This window comes from Pelodiscus sinensis, chromosome 6, assembly GCF_052426305.1.
Source record: "Pelodiscus sinensis isolate ZL-2025 chromosome 6, ASM5242630v1, whole genome shotgun sequence".
Taxonomy (NCBI): domain Eukaryota; kingdom Metazoa; phylum Chordata; order Testudines; family Trionychidae; genus Pelodiscus; species Pelodiscus sinensis.
The window spans coordinates 106,792,029-106,813,503 of NC_143057.1; the positions used below are offsets into that span (position 1 = coordinate 106,792,029).

The 21,475-nt window shown below is 45.7% G+C and overlaps 1 protein-coding gene across 8 annotated transcripts in view; it reads right to left on the bottom strand.

The window, feature by feature from the left end:
* NIPBL (NIPBL cohesin loading factor) overlaps positions 1 to 21,475 on the bottom strand; it is a 312,200-nt gene that overhangs the window by 269,518 nt on the left and 21,207 nt on the right. For 6 of the 8 annotated variants that reach the window (XM_075932528.2, XM_006139462.4, XM_006139457.5 and 3 more), the window contains exon 2: positions 3,415 to 3,456. The exons of the other annotated variants lie outside the window; for them this stretch is intronic. The gene's annotated coding sequence lies outside the window, so the exon portion shown is untranslated. The remainder of the gene's footprint in view (positions 1 to 3,414; positions 3,457 to 21,475) is intronic. 8 annotated transcript variants of the gene reach the window in all.

Sequence of the window (21,475 nt, forward strand, 5' to 3'; positions counted from 1 at the left end):
TCCCTGCGGGCAGGGCCAGTGGCAGTGCAGGGTGCTAGAAGCTCCTCTTGCAGACCAGCTGTTTGTCACCCTGTGTTGCTGCTTCCTATAAAGAGGCAGCAGTGTGGGATGGCAACAGCCCATGTCTGGAAGGACCGGTCTGAACTCCCAGACTTGGAGCAAACCGGAACTGAGCAGGGCTGCCTTGCAAAGCCACAGCAGAGTTAGGTCCCAGACCCAGCATGAGCCAGAACTGAGCCGGGCTGCTGGCCAGCCTGCTAAAAAATGTACTGGTAAGGGGGAAGGGAAATGCGTGTAGTCTATAGCATGAACCTATAAACTTTTGCTTATCGGTTAATCAACTATACTATGACATCCCTAATGTGAACATTGTTATTCTGGTACAAAAGTGTTCATAACAATGTAGCTTATTCTCAAACTCTGCACTGCTTTAACCATACTGGTTTCTAAACTTAAACTTAAAGTTAGAGCAATATAAAAGGTGTGTCAAGACCAAGTCTAAGATCAATCCTTTTTTTCCCCCCTCTGTCCCCACCTCAAATATTCTACTACAGCCTCCATATCTCGTCTCGCCTACTGCAACATCTTGCACGGACTCTTCCCCTTAAGCCACATTTTCTCCCTCCAGTCTGCACCAAACAGGGTAATAAGAGCATCCCCCTAACCCACTATTTTGAAATCTCACTTTTTCAATTCAGTCTCATCCACCCTCTTCCCTTCAAGTTTCATGACACAGTCTTCAAAACGCTATTAAATCTGTCTCTCCCTATTAAGTACCGCTTACACATTCTGTTTCCTATTTTCCCATGAATGCTTCCAGCCTAATTCATACCTGTCATCTTTTTACATAAACCACTTTCATGACTTGCCCGGTCCTGTCCCCTATGCACAGAATGTTTTTCCTGGATTCATCCTTAAGTCTACTATCCTCCACACTTAAAATCTCAGCTGAAAACCTGGGCTACATTACAAAGATAGACTGAATTAAATGGCTTTACATCAACCAGTAAGGCATGGTTCTACACCAGGGATGGACAAACTTATAGGCCTGAGAGCCACAACAAGGTTTGGAAATTGTATGGAGGGCCAAAAATCAAGTCACCTCTAGGTGCTAGGAAAGCCTAAGCCAGCAAACAACAGGCATGTGAGCTGCCTGTGCCAGGCTCTCAAGGTGCAGGTGGTGTGTTTGGGTTCTGTAGCCAAAGTAACGTGTGTCCTCTGCCTGTCATGGAGGTTCTGAACATGCAGGAGCACTGGACAGACAGAGCAGGGAAACCCTCTGATCCCACTCCCTGATGGGAGCACCTCCAAGATATTGTCATATTGTGGTATTTCCTGTGGATTTGCAAATAGAGGAGAATAGTTCACCCTGTATTTATAATATTCATGACAAAGGTGGCAGACACCAAAAAGTTCCATATGAAGGTTTTTTTAAAAAGATTTAAAAAAGTATAGAATATGGATGGCATTATGGGATGAAGAAAGTCACTTTCTGGGAACTTGACTTCTAACTTCCAGAGATCTCTAGGAGAGCAATTTCTATGCCACAAAATGTTATGAAAATTTCACAGAAGAAACAGCACAGGATGGTTGGTGGCTTATGGCACTCTGGACTATATACCCACAGTACACTATTCCTTGCATTTACTCATGTGTATATGCAGCACCAAACACAAACAACCAGGTAATGCACACACGAGGAACACACAAACTTTGGCAGCTATATACCAACATATGACAGCCACACTCTGTGTTGTACATGTGGCCAAAGAATTACCTCTCTCTTTGAAGTCAATGAGAAACCTGCTGATTTGATTGTCACATCTGAGGCACAATTTGAATGACCTACTTATATAAATTTAAAATATACTGCATATTTGTTGAACTCATTCCCTTTACCTTTCCTTTAACCTGTCTGTAGACTATAAGCTAATTTTGTTACACTTTCTGAACTCTGAACAAGTTTTAATTTATACAAAACAAGGGTTTTGCTCGTGAGAAATTTTCAGTTTTACAGCACAATGAGTATTTTACTATTGCTAAGCTTAAATTAATGTCAACTTTACTCTGCTGAGCAGCTCTAAGCACTAGATGAAACACTGGAGCTGTACAGACTCATTAAGACAGCACTTCCAGCATGTCACACCTGACAGGTTTTCCTAGCAAACACAAGAGTTAGAAGTCTTTTTTAATATTAGCATGAAGATTTACATTTTGCACAAGTTTTCTTCATTTATTAGGGAGTTTCTCACTCATCATTGATGAATAGGTTTGTTAGGATATAGCTTGTTCTAAACCTTTCTTTACTTATGTAGGCTAATCAGAAGTTTTTCTTATGCCTGTACTAAAGAATCTTTCCAGACCAACCCAGGGCTTGGCTGGAAATGTTTTTATCTTACATTCCTTTTGGTCCAATTTTCCTTCTTCTTTCAACTTCTTATCAAAAGAGGAATTCAATTACCATGCTTTATGCTAATTCCAAACCAAAAGTTTTTGCATTCCTGATGATTCTTTAGATTCATTTTCTTAATCTCCAATAAATGATAATCATTCTCATTCCATAAAAGAATACCACCTACCATTTATATATAAACTTGTTTTTAAAAGCCATCTTTCAAGGCACAGATTTATCATTCTTGTCAAGTATACTGAAATCACACAACTATACCCTTCTGCTAAGGGACCAACACAATCCCAGATTACAGAAGCCAAATAGGATGAAATTTTAGATTGCAGAAACAGAAACAAAAGTCACTATCCATGAACAGACATTTGACTTCTTTTGCTCCTTGAGCAAAAGTGCAAATAACTGAACTATTTCCGCAAAAAGAGGCTATAATTTCAGTTTATTCCACTGTTTAAGCATACAATACTTTGCAATAGAATTGTAAATTAATTTTCAGGATGTGCATGATTAGACTTTGTTTGCAGATTTAGCATATTCTGAAATGAAGGGTATACATTCCAGTTTTCTATTAGTTGTCCACAACTGCAACATTCAGTATTTTCTACCTTCCAAACCCCAGAGAAGGCCTCAAGAACTCTGCTCAAGGAAATCTTTTATTAAATCTCAATGCTCAAATAGAGTTTCTTCCCTCTTAACAAAAGTGTTGTCATGACACTCTTGCTCAGATGGACTTCAAAAAAATTAATGATACAAAACAAAAAAATACAGAATACTCTCACAAAAAAAGGATGGCATCCAAGTAACATTAACTGCTTTTGACAGAAGGAAAGAGCCAAGGGAGGAAAAATGTAAACACTACAAATGACAGATTTACAAATTTCCTACTTTAGAAAGGCAGTTATCAAAAGAGCTAAAATACAGTGGAGAATTAAAAGTACAAGCCAGAAAACAAAGGGTAATTAGGAAATAGTCTATATTTTTATTTTCAAAGCATTTCACTGACTTACTGTATTTCAAAAATGACGTCTGGTCCTGTCTCACCTCGGAACCTGGAAATACAAACATGCATATTGATATTGTACATGGCCCTGATCCTGCAACCAGACCTGCCCAGGCAAACAATAGCATTTGTACACAGTTCCATTGATGCCAATGTACCATGCCAGAGCAATGTTCTCCCACACCAATCTAACTGCAATCATGGCACATTAGAGGGATGAGGAACAAGAGGCTGCACACAGAGTGGTATATGTGTAAGAGTCCCAGTAAGAAACAATATTTTATTTAGGGCTTGAAATATCTTCTCACTAATAAGGGAGAGTAGATTATGAGAGTTATCAGGATAGGCAGAATGTTAGATCACATTAAGTTTCTGGCTTTTTAGTAGGGCAGTCAAACTATTAAAAATTAACTCTGAAATTTCAAAATGATTGTGATTAAATCACAGTTTTAATTGCACTGTGAAAGTATACAATGCTTACTTAATATTATTTTCATTACGAATAGTCACACTGTTCAGAAGTAAAACAGTATTTTGCATTAAAGAATAAAACAAGTTAAAAGTTTAGCACAGGGTGGGCAATATTTTTTGAAAGGGGGGCCACTTCACAAATTTCAGAAATAATCACAGGACACCCTGAAAGGGTGAGGGCAGGAGACTGTGTGCTCCCTCACACACAGATCCTGATTAGCCTGGGGGTGGGGCAGCACGTGAAGTATTTTTGTCGATCTCACTCTGCCAGGGGCACATGGTATCTAATGAGAACCACCAGCTGTTCGGTCCCCTTTAGATGCCACACTCCCCAGTGGCAGGAGACTTTGCCTGCTCCTCCTGCACCCAGGTCAATCATGACCTGGGGTCAGGGGAGCATGTGAAGTGTCTCGCCCCCTCCATCTGTGCCCTGCCAGGGGCGTGTAGTGCCTAGACTGAACTGCCAGACATTCTTAACAGCTGGTGATTCCCTCTAGGCACCAAGCACCCCTGGTGGCAGGAGGAGACTTTGTGCGCTCCTCCCACCCCAAGTCTCAATTGGCCTGGGGATAGGGGAGCAGCAGGGTGGCCACAGACCGGATCAACTATGTTGGCGGACTACATCGAGCCTGCGAACGCTGTCTTGCCCATCCCTGTATTAGCACCTATAGGTCCACTCAGTCAGTCAATCACTAAAACAAACAAGTTTTCCTACAAGAGATAATGTTACCCACTTATTTCCATCCCCTGAAAGTGAAAACAGGTGTTTTCATGGCACTCTTGTAGCTGGCATTGCAAGGTACGGACATGTCTGATATGATAAAAATTTCTATGCACCTTTATGCTTTAGCCACCATTGAAGAGAACATGTTTCCATGCAAACTAGTTCTGCTCCATAATAATCCACAGCAATGAGGACTGAACTCATTTTCATGATCCAAGTCAGATACCATCAGATTTTCCTTTTTAGTGGGTGAGGTCCTGTAGTTTCTGCATCAGTGTGTTGCTCTTTAAACTTCTGACAGCATATTCCATAACTCATCCCTCTAAGATTTTGGACCGCACTTCAGATTCACCTGGGCTGTGTACTATAGTTATCTTTAGAAGTCTCACATTGGTAACTTCTTTTCATTAAATCTGAACTGAAAGTGTTTTTAAAAATCGAACAATATTTGATTGGCCATTATTCGAGAGTCCTATAAAATGAAATATATGGCAATATGTGGGTAAAACCACAGAGCAGGAAACCCTCCCCCCCCCCTTCCACTCCATGAGCTCAGTCACAATTTAATTAATGCACTTTTTTTAAGCAAGCTGCATCAGCATGGAAGCATTCTCTGGGATGATAGTCAAAGCATGAAGAGGCATTGTGGTGAGTCACTCTTCAACTAGTTGATTTCTGCCCCTCTTGCTGCCTCTATCAGATAGAAGCAGCAAAGGGGGGAAAGAGGTAGAGAAGAAGGGGTATTTCAAAGCAACAGCACCACACAGATGAGTCCAGGATTGAATCACTAAGGCAGAGGATCAGCTGTGTGTGGCATTTCTGCAGAATCCACGATCAGGTGGGGAGTCCCCCAGTAAAGCCAGTTCCATGTGGCATTTCAAATTGGCAGCGCAGCATGGAGCCCAGGGTCAGCAGGGGACACCACTGGCACACCACATGCAGGTCAGAATCAGCAGGACTTTCCACTGGTCCTGGACAGCACACATAGTTCCACATTCCTCCTTTGAAATATACAAGAGCACCAACTGGAGTTCTTGTACATTTCAAAGGAGGAAAGAGGAAGTGTCTATAAACCAGTCCATTAACCCTTACTTAACTTCCTTACCCTCCATAAGTGGAAGGGCGGGACTAGGACTATAAGAGCAGGGGCAGAGAGCTCAGTTAGAGCCAAGCGGGTGAGCAGGCCAGACACTTTCCCTGGCCTCCCCAGGAGGGAGGCCTGGTTGCCATGCCATCTGAAGTACAGTTGGATTGGCCCCCGGGACCACTGCCCAGCCCCGGGGATATGCCAACGCTACCCTGACCACCACAAGGCTCTAAGGATCATCAGAGACAACGAGAGGCTACACCAGGATCCACAGATTGGGCTTCACTGCCGGCACCAGTGAGTGACCCAGACCCTGAACCTAAACCTATGGACACCCTGAAAGCGCCGAGAACCAGCAGACATGTCAAGGACCCCGAGAACCAGCAGACATGTCAAGTAGGCCCCAGGGGGAACTGGGAAACAGCCCAGGGATAGGTGACCTAGTGTCAGCTGATGAAATGGAGGTTGGGTGGGGCAGCATGTTGCAGCCTGAACCCCGCTGACTCAGTCAGCATGTTGTAGGCAGGATCCCCGCTGACCCAGTGGTAGCCCACGCTGCCACAGTTGGGGCCATGGGCTGGGATGCAGTGGAGTGGGTAGGCCTGCATCACCCTGCCACCCCATCACCCAGGGTGGCAGGTTCCCCCTGTCAGCAGAAGCCCCCCTGCATTTGTCGGCTCTCTGCCAGAGCAAGGAGATCCGACTACCACTCAGCTTGCAGAAAGGCCTGAGCATTAAACTATATGAACTGCCTCTGTACTGCAATGCCTGGATTCGGGTGTAGCTCCACAAACTGCTGCTCAGCCTGTGGTTAGGACTGAGCCTTTAACTGTTTTGCTTGTCTGTTTGTTGCCCCACCCTGAACCAGAAAGCAGAAGTTCCTATTTCACCTAATCACGATAGTGGGTCAGCATGGCCTCCCGCTGACCCGGACTGTTACAAGCATCCAAATGTTTAGCATATCTGGCACATAGTTACCAGACAATAGCAGATACAAAAATGCCCATGCAAATGCCCGTTCTTTCAGGTCCCATTGTAAATAAGAAGTGGTCAGCATTATCTTCCATAAACATAGACAAACTTGTTTGTCTTTACAAGTGGCTGAACAAAAGGTAGGACTGAGTGGACTTGTAGGCTTTAAAGTTTTACACGGTTTTGTTTTTTTAATGTAGTTCTGTAACTATTTCAATATTGACCATTTTATCAGAAGCATCCAACATGTTTATCCCTCAGTCTAACACAGGACTGGGCAAAATGTAGCCTGGGGGCTGGATCCAGCCCGCCAAGCCACCATATCTGGCCTGTGGATGCAGCAGGAAGCCTCAGGCAGACTCCCTACTTGCCCCGGGGCCCCTTCTAACCTCTCAGAAAAGCCAATGCCATAGCCGTTTCTCTCCCTCAATTGTGAGCACTGCTCCCCCACCCCACAACATAATCCCATTGGCCGATTTCTAGCCAACAGGAGCTGCCTGTTTGAAGAACAGACAGCAAGTGAAGCACCACTCCTCCCTTCTTTCAGGCTCTTATTCACTAACGCACATGATCCCTGCAGCCTGTGCGGGGCTGGAGCATGCAGGCTGGCAGTCTGCCTGAAAATCCTGCCAGAGCCTGTCTCTGGTACCCCAGCCTCTTCCTCACCCCCAACCTTCTGCCCCTTTCCCCCACATAAGCCAAACCTTCTGTCCCCCTCCTGAACCCATAGCCCCTCCCAGATCCTGCACCCCAATCCCCTACCCAAGGTCACAACCCAAACCCCTGCACCTCAATACCCTGTCCTAGGTCACAAACCAAACACCTGCACAACAGTCCAGTGCCCCAGGTCACAACTGCCTCTTTCACCCAAACTCCTTCCCAGACCTCACACTCCCTCCTGCACACCAGTCCCTTACCCCAAGGACCCTTCTGCACCCAACTTCCATCCCAGGCCCTGTACCTCCTCCATTTATATTATGAAAAGAGTGTGACCCTTGACCACTTTCCAAAATCTTGGCAAGCCATCCCCCACTCCCATCAAAAATTATTGTTCAACCAGGGGTGGACACCTTCCCCTTATTTTCATAGATGCCAAAAGTCCAAACTATCAGAAGATATAGACAATACTGGGGGAAACTAACACAATTATAAAAAACAACAATGCAGCATATCATAAGTGGGTAACAGCAAAAATAAATGTAATTTTATAATTTAAAACACTCATAGGGCACACTGTACTAACCATATTAATATGAAATTAAGTAAAACTTCCATTTTTAAAATTTAAATAAAGTCACCACAGAATTTCTAGCATGGAGTCCTGCAGAAACCAGGCACTTTGTGGCAGAGAACAGTAGGCCTCACTCTGCTTTCCCATGGAACAATAAAATTTTAGGTGTAGACCAGGCATGGATCTCTGCATGATCTTCCATACCTAACAGAGGAACACAATTCAGATTTCCAATTAGAAATTTCAAGGCAGCCTATGCCAGATTCTAGCCATACTAAGAAGACAAAGTGCATCCTAGAGTGTTTTCAATCAGTCCTCCAAAGCTTAATGGCAATGATGACACGGAGATTCAAACCCACAAATATCATGCATGGCTCCCATATATCAGAGCTTAACAAGTATGCACATGAAGGCTGAGCAGCAGTAGCAATGGTCCACAGATCTATTCACAGATTGTGCACAGATTTGTTTATTGATCAGCTAAGGAAAAACAAAGGTGGAAGGTTTTACAATTTCAGGGTGTGGTAGATGGTGTTACACAATAAAAGGTGAGGACACTCACAATGAACAACAATTAGTTTTGATCTTAGGGCTCAAAAGACCTCCTGCACTGGCTTATGCATGAAGTCCAAACACTAAGTGTAACAATCTTGTAATAACAGAATATTTAATGAAAAGAAGAAACTCAAATTCAATCTCTCCTTTCCACCTCTTTTCTTGAAATTAAAATGACAAGAAGTCAAATTTAGGCTTTGTCTACAATTAAGCACTTTAAACTGAAACTGGGGCCATGACACAATCTCTCCCAGCACTATGTAAACCACCACTGTGAGCCAAGTACCTAACAGCACTGGGAACGTGGCTCCCAACACTCTAGCCTGGTTCACATTGGCACTTTACAATGCTGTAACTTGCTATGCTCATAGGAAGGGGGTGTTTTTTTACACCTCTGAGCTAGGGATGTTAAATATCGGGCAACTAAATAGTCAAGTGACCGAATTAATTCTTACCAGTTAGTTACTCAACTATTCTATAGTCCCTGGGGTGGAGACAACAGCCAGTGTGTATCAGAGGCTGCAGTGTGTGGTGCCAGGTGGAAGCCAGTTTAAAAACCAGCTCCCGACCCAGACCAGCTGTCTGTCATCCCACTCTGTTGCCTCTGATATGGAGGTAGCAGCGTGGGGTGGCAGCAGCCCCTGTCCATGGGGGGTATGAGCTCCCCGCTGACAGAGGCTGCTCCACCACCTCCCATGGAGCAGCCTCTGTCTACAGAGCAAGCCTGGGCACGCCGCAGACAGAGGCTGCTTCAGCAACTGCCCTTGTCCGTGGGGAGTCAGAGCTCCTACCAACAGCAACAACTCCACCTCCCCTGTGCCCGGGGATCTCAGACCCACCATGGATAGGGGCTGCTGCTGGAGCAGCCTCTGTCAGTGATGAGCCTGGGTCCACCATGGACAGAGGCTGCTCTGGCAGCAGCTCCTGTCCATAGTCTGAGCTTTCAACCATCTCCCCACAGCACCGGCTCCTGCTCCCCCCCTCGCTCTGTCATTAGCAGCCTCTGGGTGGCATAACGCTTAATTCTATAGTTGACTATACATTAACATCCTTACTCTGAGCCAGAAAGCTACAGCGCTGCAAAGTGCCAGTGTAGACTTACCCTAGTTTTACATAGCAAATTTAAGACCAACAGAAATGCAAATTTAAGTACAACAGCAGTGAAAAAGTTACAGTACCAAGAACTTGAAAGTGAAACCTTGCTTCATTGTTCATTTTTCTTAACTTGGACAATGAAAATCAAACCAAAAAACCAAACTGACCAATGAAAAATAAATCAGGCTTTAAAGCTTTTTTAATTTTAACAATCCACAGTGTAATTAGTAACTTTAAAATTATATTTAATACATAATTTTAAGTTAAAGGCTCACCAAACCGCAGCAAGCCCCGCACGCCAGCCGCGCTGTCTGGCGATCTGCGCATGCGCAGATCGTCCTGCGCATGTGCAGATTACAACCTGGAAGAGCTGGGTTCAGGCAATCTACTCACCATGGGCGAGTAGATTGCATTATTTGTTGAGCCCTGGTTATGAGTATCCTTGCTTTCTCCCCTTTCTATGCCAATCTTACTTCAAACAGTATTTCTTAACTTAGTCCTTCAAAACTCTCCTTTTTTGGCCAAAGAATATAAAACAATTCCCTCTAGAGCAGGTTGTTTCAGGCATGCAAGCTCAGTAAGTTACTATAGAATAAACAGTACATGACCATCATCCTGTATGCCAGGAACACATGTACTGCCTCCATGGCACTCCACCTAGGGAGAGCAAGGAAAGACAGATCATGCACTGCCATCTACATCCCTAAAGAAGTGTCTCTCGAAGTTGGTCATGGGCCTACTCTACTGCTAACTGGCCTCCAGTATGTTTACTTAATGCAGGGGTGGGCAAGACAGCATTCACAGGCCAGACATGGCTAACCAAGATGGTTGATCCAGCCCGCAGCTTCCCTGCCACCATACTTCTCACTAAGGTGAGCACCTGTGCAGCCACACACGAAAAATTCTTCCCCTACCCCTCTCTTCTGGAGAACTACGCAACAGAACTCTGCGGCAGGTGGCTGCTCCAGCAGGCAGGGCCTGCTGAGATGGCATGGTGAGGGAGCCACTGGGGCAGGGACCTGTCGCGGACACAGCGGGTAGACAGAGCTGCCATGTCGAGAGGAGGGCCAGGAATAGGACCTGCCATATGGCCGGGGATGAGGGCATGTCTCCTCTGGAGGCCAGGAACAGGACATGCTGCATGGTGAGGGCAGCAGGGTCTGCTCTGGCGGCTGGGAATGGGACATGCTGCATGACGGGAGAAAGGAGGGGTTTCTGCTCCAGCAGACAGGAACACACGTGTTAATAAACTAGGTGCCATGGTGGTGCACATCCAAACCAGCACACATGACCTCAATATTGGTGCACAAGCCAAAATTCACTTTGCTCATGGTTGGAAAAATCTTAGAGGGAACACTGCCTGCCACTCCCCCATCCCCAGGCCAATTGATACCTGAGGGCAGGAGGAGTGCGCAAAGTCTCCTCCTGCCAACACAGATGTGCAACGCCTAGAGGGAAGCACCAGCTGTTCAAAACAGCTGGTAGTTCAATCTAGGCATTGCATGCCCCTTACAGGGTGGGGTAGAAGTAGACACTTCACATGCTCCCTACCCCCAGACTGTGATTAGCCTGGGGGCAGCGGGAGCAGGCAAAGTCTCCTCCCACCGCCAGGGACATCTGGCACCTAGACGGGACCACCAGCTATTCAATACTTCATGCACTACCTCCCACCCCCAGGCCAGTCAGGGTCTGTGGGCAGGGGAGCACACAGTCTCCTGCCCCCACCCCTTCTGGGGCACCCCTTCAAAAATGATTGCCCACCACTGACTTAATGACTCCATAGTCACGGAGTCTTGCAGCTCCCCTTGACTGCGATTCGCCATTTGCAGCCAAGGGGAGCTTCAGGAAACAATGACCCAAGCCATGCCACTTCCCGCAGCTCCCATTGGCTGGGAGATACAATGCTCTGTGGCTGCGGAGTCATGAAGTAAACAAACCGGAGCAGACAGTTACAAGCTCTCTGAGAAACACAGCACTAAAACAATCTTTTTTTTGGGGGGGGGGGGGTATCTCCCCCTCCTACAGTTATCCTTGTTTTCTCCATCTGTCTTGCATTTCTTCTCCCTCACTATAACAGAGAATCATGCCTTTGTGAAACCTCTTTTCACAAGAACAACAGTGATCATTCTCACTAGTGTCATTCTCTAATTCTTGTGGAACTTTGGGAAAGCATGAGAACTAGGGATGCAAGCGACTAATTGACTAGTCAACTATCCGATAAGCAAAAACTTATCAGATAGTCGACACACTAGTCGACTAGTCACTTCCACCCCTTCTTGCCTCTATCACAAAGAGACACCAGGGGGAGAGAGGGGAAGAGAGGAAGGGGTGCAGGAGGAAGCTGGCTTAAAAGCCAGTTCCCCCGAGCTCCAGTTCCATGGGAAGGGAGCAGGGGGGCAGCGGTGGCCAATTTTGAAATGTACAAGAGTCCCCGCTGGGGCTCTTGTACATTTCAAAGATGGAACACGGAAGTTCTTATAGACTAATCGAACAGTTGATGGAAATCCCATTGACTATTCTATTAGTTAATTGAAATTTAACATCCCTAATAAGAACACAATATGCATGTCTCAGGGTTGAGATTGTAGAATGGGACTTACAAGAATCCTGTTCCTAATTTAACATGTTTGTAACAAATACAATTTAATTTAGTCAGACAAAAGTAGATCAAAGCCAGGGGAATATGGAAAATAGACATATCTACGTAATGTGCTCAATACAATAAAAGGAATAAATAGAATAATTATCTAAATTTCATTTATATTTCTAGTTTAAAGTGTCTTCTAAAGAGAAGTCACTTTCCTATGCTTCATATAATAAAATGGATATAAGAAAGAAAAGTGCAAGACTCATGAATTCCCATACTTTATAATGACTCTGAAAGGGAGAGTTTTACAAATCATTTATTTATAGGTTTGTCATATGAACTAAAACATTTAACAAATCCACTTTTAACAATGACCTATCAAAATTAATTTGAGTTCAGTAGTTTAGACTTTAGTGGACCTTTTGTTTACATCACTACAATACCCACATAATTAGTCGTTATTGGTAGTCTTCACTCAATAGGCCTAAGATCTGAATACCAAAGGTGCTGCAGGTCAAAATTGATGTACAAGGGCAGAACTGCTAAGACAACTTTATAGAATGCATAAACTCATTAGTCTTCTGCCTTAATTCACACAAGCAAATTGAAGGTTCTCCAATCCCATGTATTTTTTTTAAACAAGTATTGATATTAAAGCAGGATTTCATGACTTGAAAGTCATGCAACAAAGTAACTATCAAAATCAAAAGAACTGAATCCAATAACTGTAACTCTGGGTTAGATGCAGCTGTGCCGATGTATGTTTGGTGAAGATACTCTCCTGTTGACATAATAAATCACCTCTGGTAATGGCAGCAGCTATATCAGCAGGAGAAGCTCTCCAGCCTACATAGCACTTTCCCCACTAGCACTTAGGCCTGTGTAATTTACATTGCTCAGGAGAATTGCTTATTTACAACCCTGAGCAACATAACCCATATAACCTGTAGTATAAACAAGCCTTCTAATTATTTTAATGGAGTAATAGAATGATTTATTCAAAACTGAATACTCATTTACCATACCATGTTTGCATTAAAGAAACTGAGAACTCCAGTTAAACAGGCCTGATAAAGCTATTTAAATTTTATCCAGGCATTTAGGGCACTCAGAACCATGATTCTGAGTGCCCTACAAAATTGCATAAATTCATCAGGTGGTCTCAAATAAGGTTCTCAGTTTTTTGCTTTCCCCTACCCATTCTGTCTACTTTTGTGAAATCTCTCCTCACAAGAGCAGCAGCAATAATTCTTACTAATGCCAATAAAGTCATCCCTCATTCCACAGGTCTCAAACTGTGTCACCAACTTTCAATTGTTTCTGAATGTGGATGTTATAGTAAACCATCACTGCAGAAAGAGATGGCTTAAGCCACACCCATTCATAATTCTAAATTTTAAACTGGGAAATGGGACTATATTTTTTACTTGAAAGAGAGTTAAATGTCATCAGCATACAAACTCTTCCAGTGATTTAATAAATATATCCGATAGGGAAACTTCCATAGAAAAAGAGATGTCATTCCTTACAAGAGCATTCACAATCTATGATATATGTGAGAATTTGTCTATATTGGCATGTTTAGTTACCAAAAACTGCCATTTAATGTAAAAGTCAGGAAAAACACAGTTTTGGCGACAAACTTCCAGCCCTGCAACAGGCTTTTGTCTTTTCCCCTCCCCTTATTGTTAACAAAGAGCCAATGTGAACTCTGCTGTTTGTTTTGTTGAGAGAACTGGCTTTCACCAGTATCCCACAATGCCTGCCCTGATGGCTGTGCTCAGTGATTTGTCATTTCTTCTGCCCTGCAGGCATAAGCCGTCCCCTTTCAAAGCACATGTTGCACCTCTAAATGAAACTTTCTGGTCCAGCAACATTCATGATCCAAAATGAACGCAGACTTTCCAGGATAAGAGTCCCTGTGTGCCGCAGGGGTGACATGCAGCCCAGCTGAGCTGCAGAGGGAGGGAGGCAAGAAGCCCAGTGAACAGCCCAGCTGGGCTGTGGAGGTGAGGGGGAGCCAGAAAGCCTGGGAGGATGTGGGAACAGGATGTGAGGGGGCAGAGGTTGCACTGAGGGGCATGGAGCAATGTAGGCAATCAGGCTGGGGAGGGGGAGAATCATAGGGCTGAAGGGAATGAGGCTGGAGTAGAGGGAAGATTTAAGGGGGAGGATACAATTTTATTTCGCAGAAACTGCACTTTCCTTTACTCCTCACTTCTTTGTCTCCCTCCTCAGCTAGCTAGTTGGCTAGCTGCATTCTCACCCTTTCATCTTTTTTGAGTGACTCTCCCAGCCTCTTCCACTCCCAAACTCCCTCTCATACCTCTAACACACACCCTTCCCTGCCACCAGACTCTCTTTCAGACCCTGACCTCCCTTTCACCCCATCCTGCACTGCCACCTCCTACCCAGATACTGCATCCCATCTCACTTGATGGCAGTCCTGTCCCACACATTGAACCTCTTATTTTTGTTCCCACCGCAAAGCCTAAGGGGGTCCACAAAATCCACTAACTCTGGAACCCCAGAAAAAGTAAATCTGGCCTATGGGAAGCCACAAACCTCAGTCTTCCCTGTCTCTTCCCCCTTCCCCGGGACTGGGGGGGGGGGAGAGGAGAGGGCGGAGGAGTCAGTCAGTTAACAGACTTGTGCCTATTAGAATCTGTCTGAGCACACTGACTTCAACAAAAGATTATTCTTCAATATGTGAAATCATATCTTTGTCAGTATGTGAATGATCTCCCAACTCAACATATCACAAACGTGCATTAACTAAGTACTTCGATTTAATTTCTGCCTGTGTGGTAAGCAATCTTTCCCACATCTTCAAACACAGTAAAAGGGGTTCTCACAAAATCAAATAAACTGAACTTGAGGGAGAAGCAATTAATGTATTGATTTTATTTCCAACGGCATTTTTGTCTTTCCTCTTGCCTCTCACGTTTGAAAGTTCCCAGAAGTGGATGATCATGCCCGTCTCATGTACACTAGCTTTCCCACTTGCAGAGCATAACAGTTTGGAACAACTAGAATCATACAATTCTAGCAACTTTCAAATTGTTGCTTTCAGGATCATGGAGAAATTAACACTGCACAGGATCATAAGCATAAATGAAAAGAATAATGATTTGGCAATTTACCGGAGGGTAGAAAGCAGGTTACCGTGATCCAAACCATAGGCGCACACAGCACATTTCTTTAGGGTGTGCACCCAAAGGATTTTTTTTAATGTACTTTGACCCTAGAGAGTGTTACCTGTAAAAATGTACTTTGCCCCCCCCCCCCCCGCAGTACATGCCTCTGACCCCCATTGGCCACACCTCTGGAGGTAACACTCTCTGGGCAAGATGGACACATGACCATAAGTAAAAGGTGTCATGTGCCTCCCTCCCCGCCCCCCCAAGGACTTTTCCCACCATCCTCCTACCAATAGAGATTAGTTCCCTCCCCCCTCAAACTCCTCTCATGCAACTATCCTGTATGTGACATTAACTCGGGGGCGGAGAGGCTGGGGAAAGTGTTTCCTCTAAGAGTTTCCTCCCATGAGCAGAATGAATTTTGTGATGTTCACAAGTACTGAGTTCACGAGGCTTGTTTGGATGTGCCACTGTGGCACCCAAGTTATCAATAAATATCTCATAAACCTCTACTTTTTCCCTCTGCTGCCATGTCTCCTGCTCCCCTTGCTCCATCACCTCCCCTGGTGCCTGCTGCCCCCAACCCCTCACCCTCCTTTGCTGTCCTGACTCCTGCCCTTCTCACTGCCCTCAGCCTTCCTGAGACCTGCCCCCTCCACCAGCCCTTCTCTTCCCCCTGTGCCCACTCCTCCAGTAGCCCACTTTGATCATGTGAGCTACCCCTCCTTATCCCCTCTCCTATCACCTCCCTCTACACACCTGCCCTGTCTCTCTTCTCTGGCGCTGGTCCCTCCCCTGTAGATGTCTGCCCTTCTGCTTCACCCCCAGAATCCCCTGGCACCTGCACCCTCCTGGTGCCTCCCCTTTCCCTCACCACCCTCTGCCCCCATTCCCCTCATGCCCCTGTGCCCTCACACATGCCTTGCTCCATCCCTGCCTTCCTCATGCCCACCCCTTCTCCCAAGCCTTCTCCCAGCACCTCCTCCCCCCCTCTAACTCCCAATGACCTTACCCTCTCCTCTCCCAGCATTACCCTGTCCCCCCTCCCACTGAAACCTTCCCTCCTGCCCTTTTTCTCATTGTCTCCACTTGGCTTCCTGGCATTTGTGTCTTCCTCTACCCTGTCCCTTGGTGTCTTCCCCTTTCTTCTCCTGACCTGCCCCTCCCCCCCAGCGCAAGCCCCTTCCCCTCCCTTACTTTCAGCTTCTGCCTTCCAATTCATGGGGCTGGAGTCAGAGCCGGTCCAAGCTACAGGCCGGCCTGGCCCTAGCCCAGGGCGCTGTGCAGTGCTGCCAGGCCGGGCGGGGGTGCCCCCGGGCGCCTCAAGGGGGCCGCACAGTGCTGCCGGGCCTGGCAGGGGTGCCCCTGGGGTGCCACATGGTACTGCGGGGATGGGCAAGGGCTCCGTGCAGTGCTGCTGGGACGGGCGGGGGGCGCCCCCGGGTGCATACGGGGGAAGTGCTGTGGGACCCGGGGCACAAAAATGGCTCAGGCCAGACGGAGTTTGTAGTTGGGCCCTAGTTGCTTCTGGAGCTGGGCCGCACAGTTTTAAAGTCCCGGGCCGTGATGTCATGCCACACCCAGGCGTCTCCCCTCTCACCTGCTGCACGGCGTTTGAGCATGCCGCTCTCTCTGCCCCACAGTGCCCCGTAGATGGCCGCGGGGAATTTAAAGTGCGGGGCTGCGGCGCCCCATCACAAATCCCTCTCCTCCAGCAGCCGCTAGCCGGCCAGAGACGTTAGGGTGTGCCTGGGCACAGGCAGCACACGCCTATGATCCAAACGCAATTTAAACCCTTATTTTTCAAATAGAGTTGCTAAAGTTGAGAAAAATATATACATTTTAGCATATATAACCACTAAAACTATATTAATGGTCTTTACATTAAGAAAATATGCATTTTCTTACATTAACTGGTAAATTGCAGTACAACGTAACTTCAGTATCAGTTCATTGTCTATTATATAATTAAGAGACCATAACTATTAAAACACAGCTTGTCTGTTGTGCCAGATTAGGCCTTGAAAGATTTTACTGTTAAAATCACATGAAAAGCTAATTGCAAGTAGTTGTATGTTCTGTAAGAATTCCAAAAACAGAAAACACTTTTTCAGCTCACAGCAATGAAATGGAATCTGCTGTGATAGCCATGGGATTCTGTGGATTTCATCCTCTACCCATTTCGTGTGCCACCAACTTAACAGAAGCTATAACAGCTATGGAGATCAAAAGATTCAACACTGTTCAGAACTCTCTGATGTGTACGGTCACAACATAGGGGGAATGACAGGGAAAAAGAAAACAGATACATGTGCAGTGGGTTTTAGAAGCATTTTATAGCTAATATATTATGTTAAGGGCTGGAAAAAAGTACCATTAGTCTAGTAGCTGAAAGACGACGTCAAATATCCAGATTTCACCAGAACAGCAAGTAGGGATGTAAAAATCACATGTAATTGGTTAACTGGTTAAGCATTATATTTAAAAGGGGGGCAGACAGGAGAGCCACTCCAGCCATAATGGGCTGAAGCCCTCCCACCCCCTGCCACAGACAAGGGCGGCTACCACCAGCTTGTTGGAACTGCAGGAGGGGGTCGGTCTGAGCCCGTCACAGACAGGGGCTGCTCCAGATGGCCAGAGAAGCCCCTGCCTGCAGCACGCCACCACCTCTGGGCCCGCCATGGAGCTCCTACAGCGGCGGGGAGCTGCTCTAGTCCCTTTTGGTTAACCAGAAACAGGAAGCCTCATCCTAACTATTCATATTCCTAACAGGGAGAATGGGTTCCAATAAGCAGCAACACACTGATCAAACACCCACCTGCCCTGGCACCAACTGATAAAAAAAGCAAGAGATCTAGAGATTTCTCCCAGACTACTGTTCAAACTCACTGCCTGGATTCTTTATGTTTGGCTATCAGCATCTGACTAATGAATGCCTTATAAATTTGAAGTTTTATCTCCTCAAGCTCTTTGAACAGGCTAGGAACTTTCTCCCTGTTCTTCCCCCTCCACAGCTTTTGGTTGCTGAAAAAACTCAACTCAGCACCATCATGCACAACCCCAAAACATAAGCACACACACTTTTATATCTCCTCCTCTCTCCATTCTGTAACTCCAGCACTTATTTTGGTTCAAAAGGTCTTCCAACAGCAGCAGCAAGCAATTAACAATTTCTTAGCCACCCATAAGGTTCTGAATAGTAACTATACACCTGATAAGTTTCATTAACAGAACTATGGACCACCTAGCACAGCTACTCCAAGTAGCAAGAACACTGGAGTAGCTGTCGGCAGGCTCAGAAATGTGATACTGCATTATATTACAACGTTCATATTTGAAAGCTTCAGAGGGGTAGCCGAGTTAGTCTAACAGGAAAAACTTAACAAATAGTCTAGTAGCACTATAAAGACTAATAAAACATGTAGAAGGTAACATGAGCTTTCATGGGCACAGCCCACTTCTTCAGATGGCAGGAGTGTTAGAAGTCCAGATCCAAGAATAAATAGGGAAGGGGAGAAGGGGGAGAGAAAAAAAGAAGGGGAAGGGAAAAGAGAGAGACAGTGAGTAGATTGTTCAAATAGTTACAAGAAACTGATAAGAAAAATTAGCACCTCCGTTGGTTGGTTAAGTCAGTGGTCCCAACCTTTTGGGGCTGCCGGGCGCCCGGGAGCGGGGCCACCCATACGCTGCATGCCCAGTGCCAGTGCCACCCATGCACTGCACTCCCAGGGCCGGCGTCGCTCCTGTGCCGCACGCCCAGCAACCGGCATCACCCATGCGCTGCACGCCTAGGGCTGGCGCTGCCCCTGTACCACGTGCCCAGGGCGGGGACGCTCATACGCCACACGCCCGGGATCAGCACAGCCCATACGCCGCACACCCAGAGGCTGGCACCGCCCTTGTGCCAGGGACCTGGGAGCGGGGCCACCCAAACCTTGTGTGCCCAGGGGCCGGCACCGCCCATGCACCATGTGCCCGGGGGCGGGGCTGGCCCCGATCACTTGGCGGGTGCACAGAAATGGCCCGGCCAGGCACCATGGCACCTAAGGGCACCGCGTTGGGGACCACTGGGTTAAGTCATTAGGATGTGAAAGGTAGTAATGACTTAACCAACCGAACGATGTAAGTGCTAATGGTCAGGGCTTGACAAATAATACAATCTACTCACCCATGGCGAGTAGATTGTAACCCGGAAGAGCTGGGTTCGGGCGATCTGTGCATGCGCAGCTCGCTGGACAGCGCGGCTGGCGAGCCCTGCTAATGGTTCTTATCAGCCTCTTGTAACTATTTGAACCATCTACGCACTGTTTCTTTTTTCCTCCCCTCCTTGTTTTTCTCTTCTTTTTTTTCCCCTGCTCACTTTCCCTCCTCCCCCCTTTTTTTTCCTCTTGGATCTGGACTTCTAATAATCCTGTCATCTGAAGAAGTGGGTTGTGCCTAAGAAAGCTCATGATACCATCTAAATGTTTAGTTAGTCTTTAAGGTGCTACTAGACAATTTGTTGTTTAAGTTTTTCCTGGTCATATTTAGTAACTTACATTTGGGCTAGCAACTGTTTTTAATAAAAGATTAGATTCCAAAGCAAAATCTGCCTCACTCAAGGCAAGTGGATTTTTCATGTTTAATTACAGATTGTGATAACCAAGTAAGTTTTTAATTCTGATCAGTTAAAAAATGGATTAAGAACTTTACTGATTTGGGGGCATTCTGAAGAGAAACTGCATCAAATGAGAAAAGGCAAGTGTGTATACAATTGTAGTTAGATTTTTGGGTCTCTTGTTTCATTGTAATGCTCACACATGCACAGCTCCCACACTTTATTTCAATTTGTGACTGTCTATACCAGGAGTGGGAACCTTTTTTGGGGGGGGTCAGGAGCCGGTGACCCACCAGAAAATCATCTGGGGGCCACAGAAACAGAAAAATAAACAAAAAACCCTCACTACTACAAAAAACAAAAACCCTCACTACTCACCTGCGTTCCCAAGTTGGGAAGCAAAAGAAAAAACAAACCATCGCCTCTCACACTTAACAGAGCATATGCTGCACTTCAGCCCCATAAGGGAGTGCCAAGGCTCACTACTCTTCCCTGCACCAGCTTATATTTGTATCCATAGCCCCATGGAGGGTTCTGAGGTTGTGGCTTCCAGCCCAAAGCATGGAGACTTATGGCAGGTCACATCACATTAAACCAGGGGCTGGATCCAGTTCCCCACCTTTAATCCATACAATAACTTTAAGCACTTGTACATCATCATACCAAAGATCCATACAAATTTCAAAATAGAACCCAAATCAAATTCAATATCCCAAAAATTATGACAAACTAACCAGAGAAGCCACTGAAAACTACACATACCTGTATCAACCCGTACTTTTCCAAAAGCCAAATCAACGTATATTGCAGCACAATGTATGTGACCATGTTGTTTGCTTCACTATCAAATATTCAGAAATGCTTTGAATCTGTTAAATGTGACAATTTACTAAAAGCTGAAATAAGACTAAGATAAAAGATTCCAAAGCACCTAAATAATTTAGCATTCTAAGACCCATTTTCACAAGTGACTTAGGCACTTTGAAAGTCAATGGTGTTTAGACTCCTAACTTACTCAAAACACTTTTGAACATTTATACTATAATGCTGTCAGATTCAGAGGAGGGGTTTTGAAGATGCACAGGAAAAAATATCAGATGATAAAAGGCAAGATTATGCCTGGCCATTACAGATGTGCAAGATGAGGATGGTGTAAGTGGCTTTTCGCCAACTTGTTTCATGGCACAATTGTAGTTCTTTGAGTGCAGGTACTGCTCCATCCACCACCTCCTCATGCACAGGTCACTTAAAAGGAATGAGTGGTGTAGCCATTCCTATCCATGTCACTTTTTTTTGCATCAGCACAGTGAGCTAAATTGAATGGACCCAACAACAGACAGACAGAGCCCTGCGCAGATACAAAATTTGTATCTGCAGCCACATCTGCAAAAACAAGCTGCAGATATCTGCACTGATATCCATTGATATGGATACCCGTATATGCAGGGCTCACCGAACCGCGGCGAGCCCCGCTCGCTGCCCACACCGTCCAGCGATCTGCACATGCACAGATCGCCCGAACCCGGCTCTTCCAGGTTGTAATCTACTCGCCTCAGGCAAGTAGATTACATAGTTTGTCAAGCTCTGCGCATATGTAAAGCATATGTCC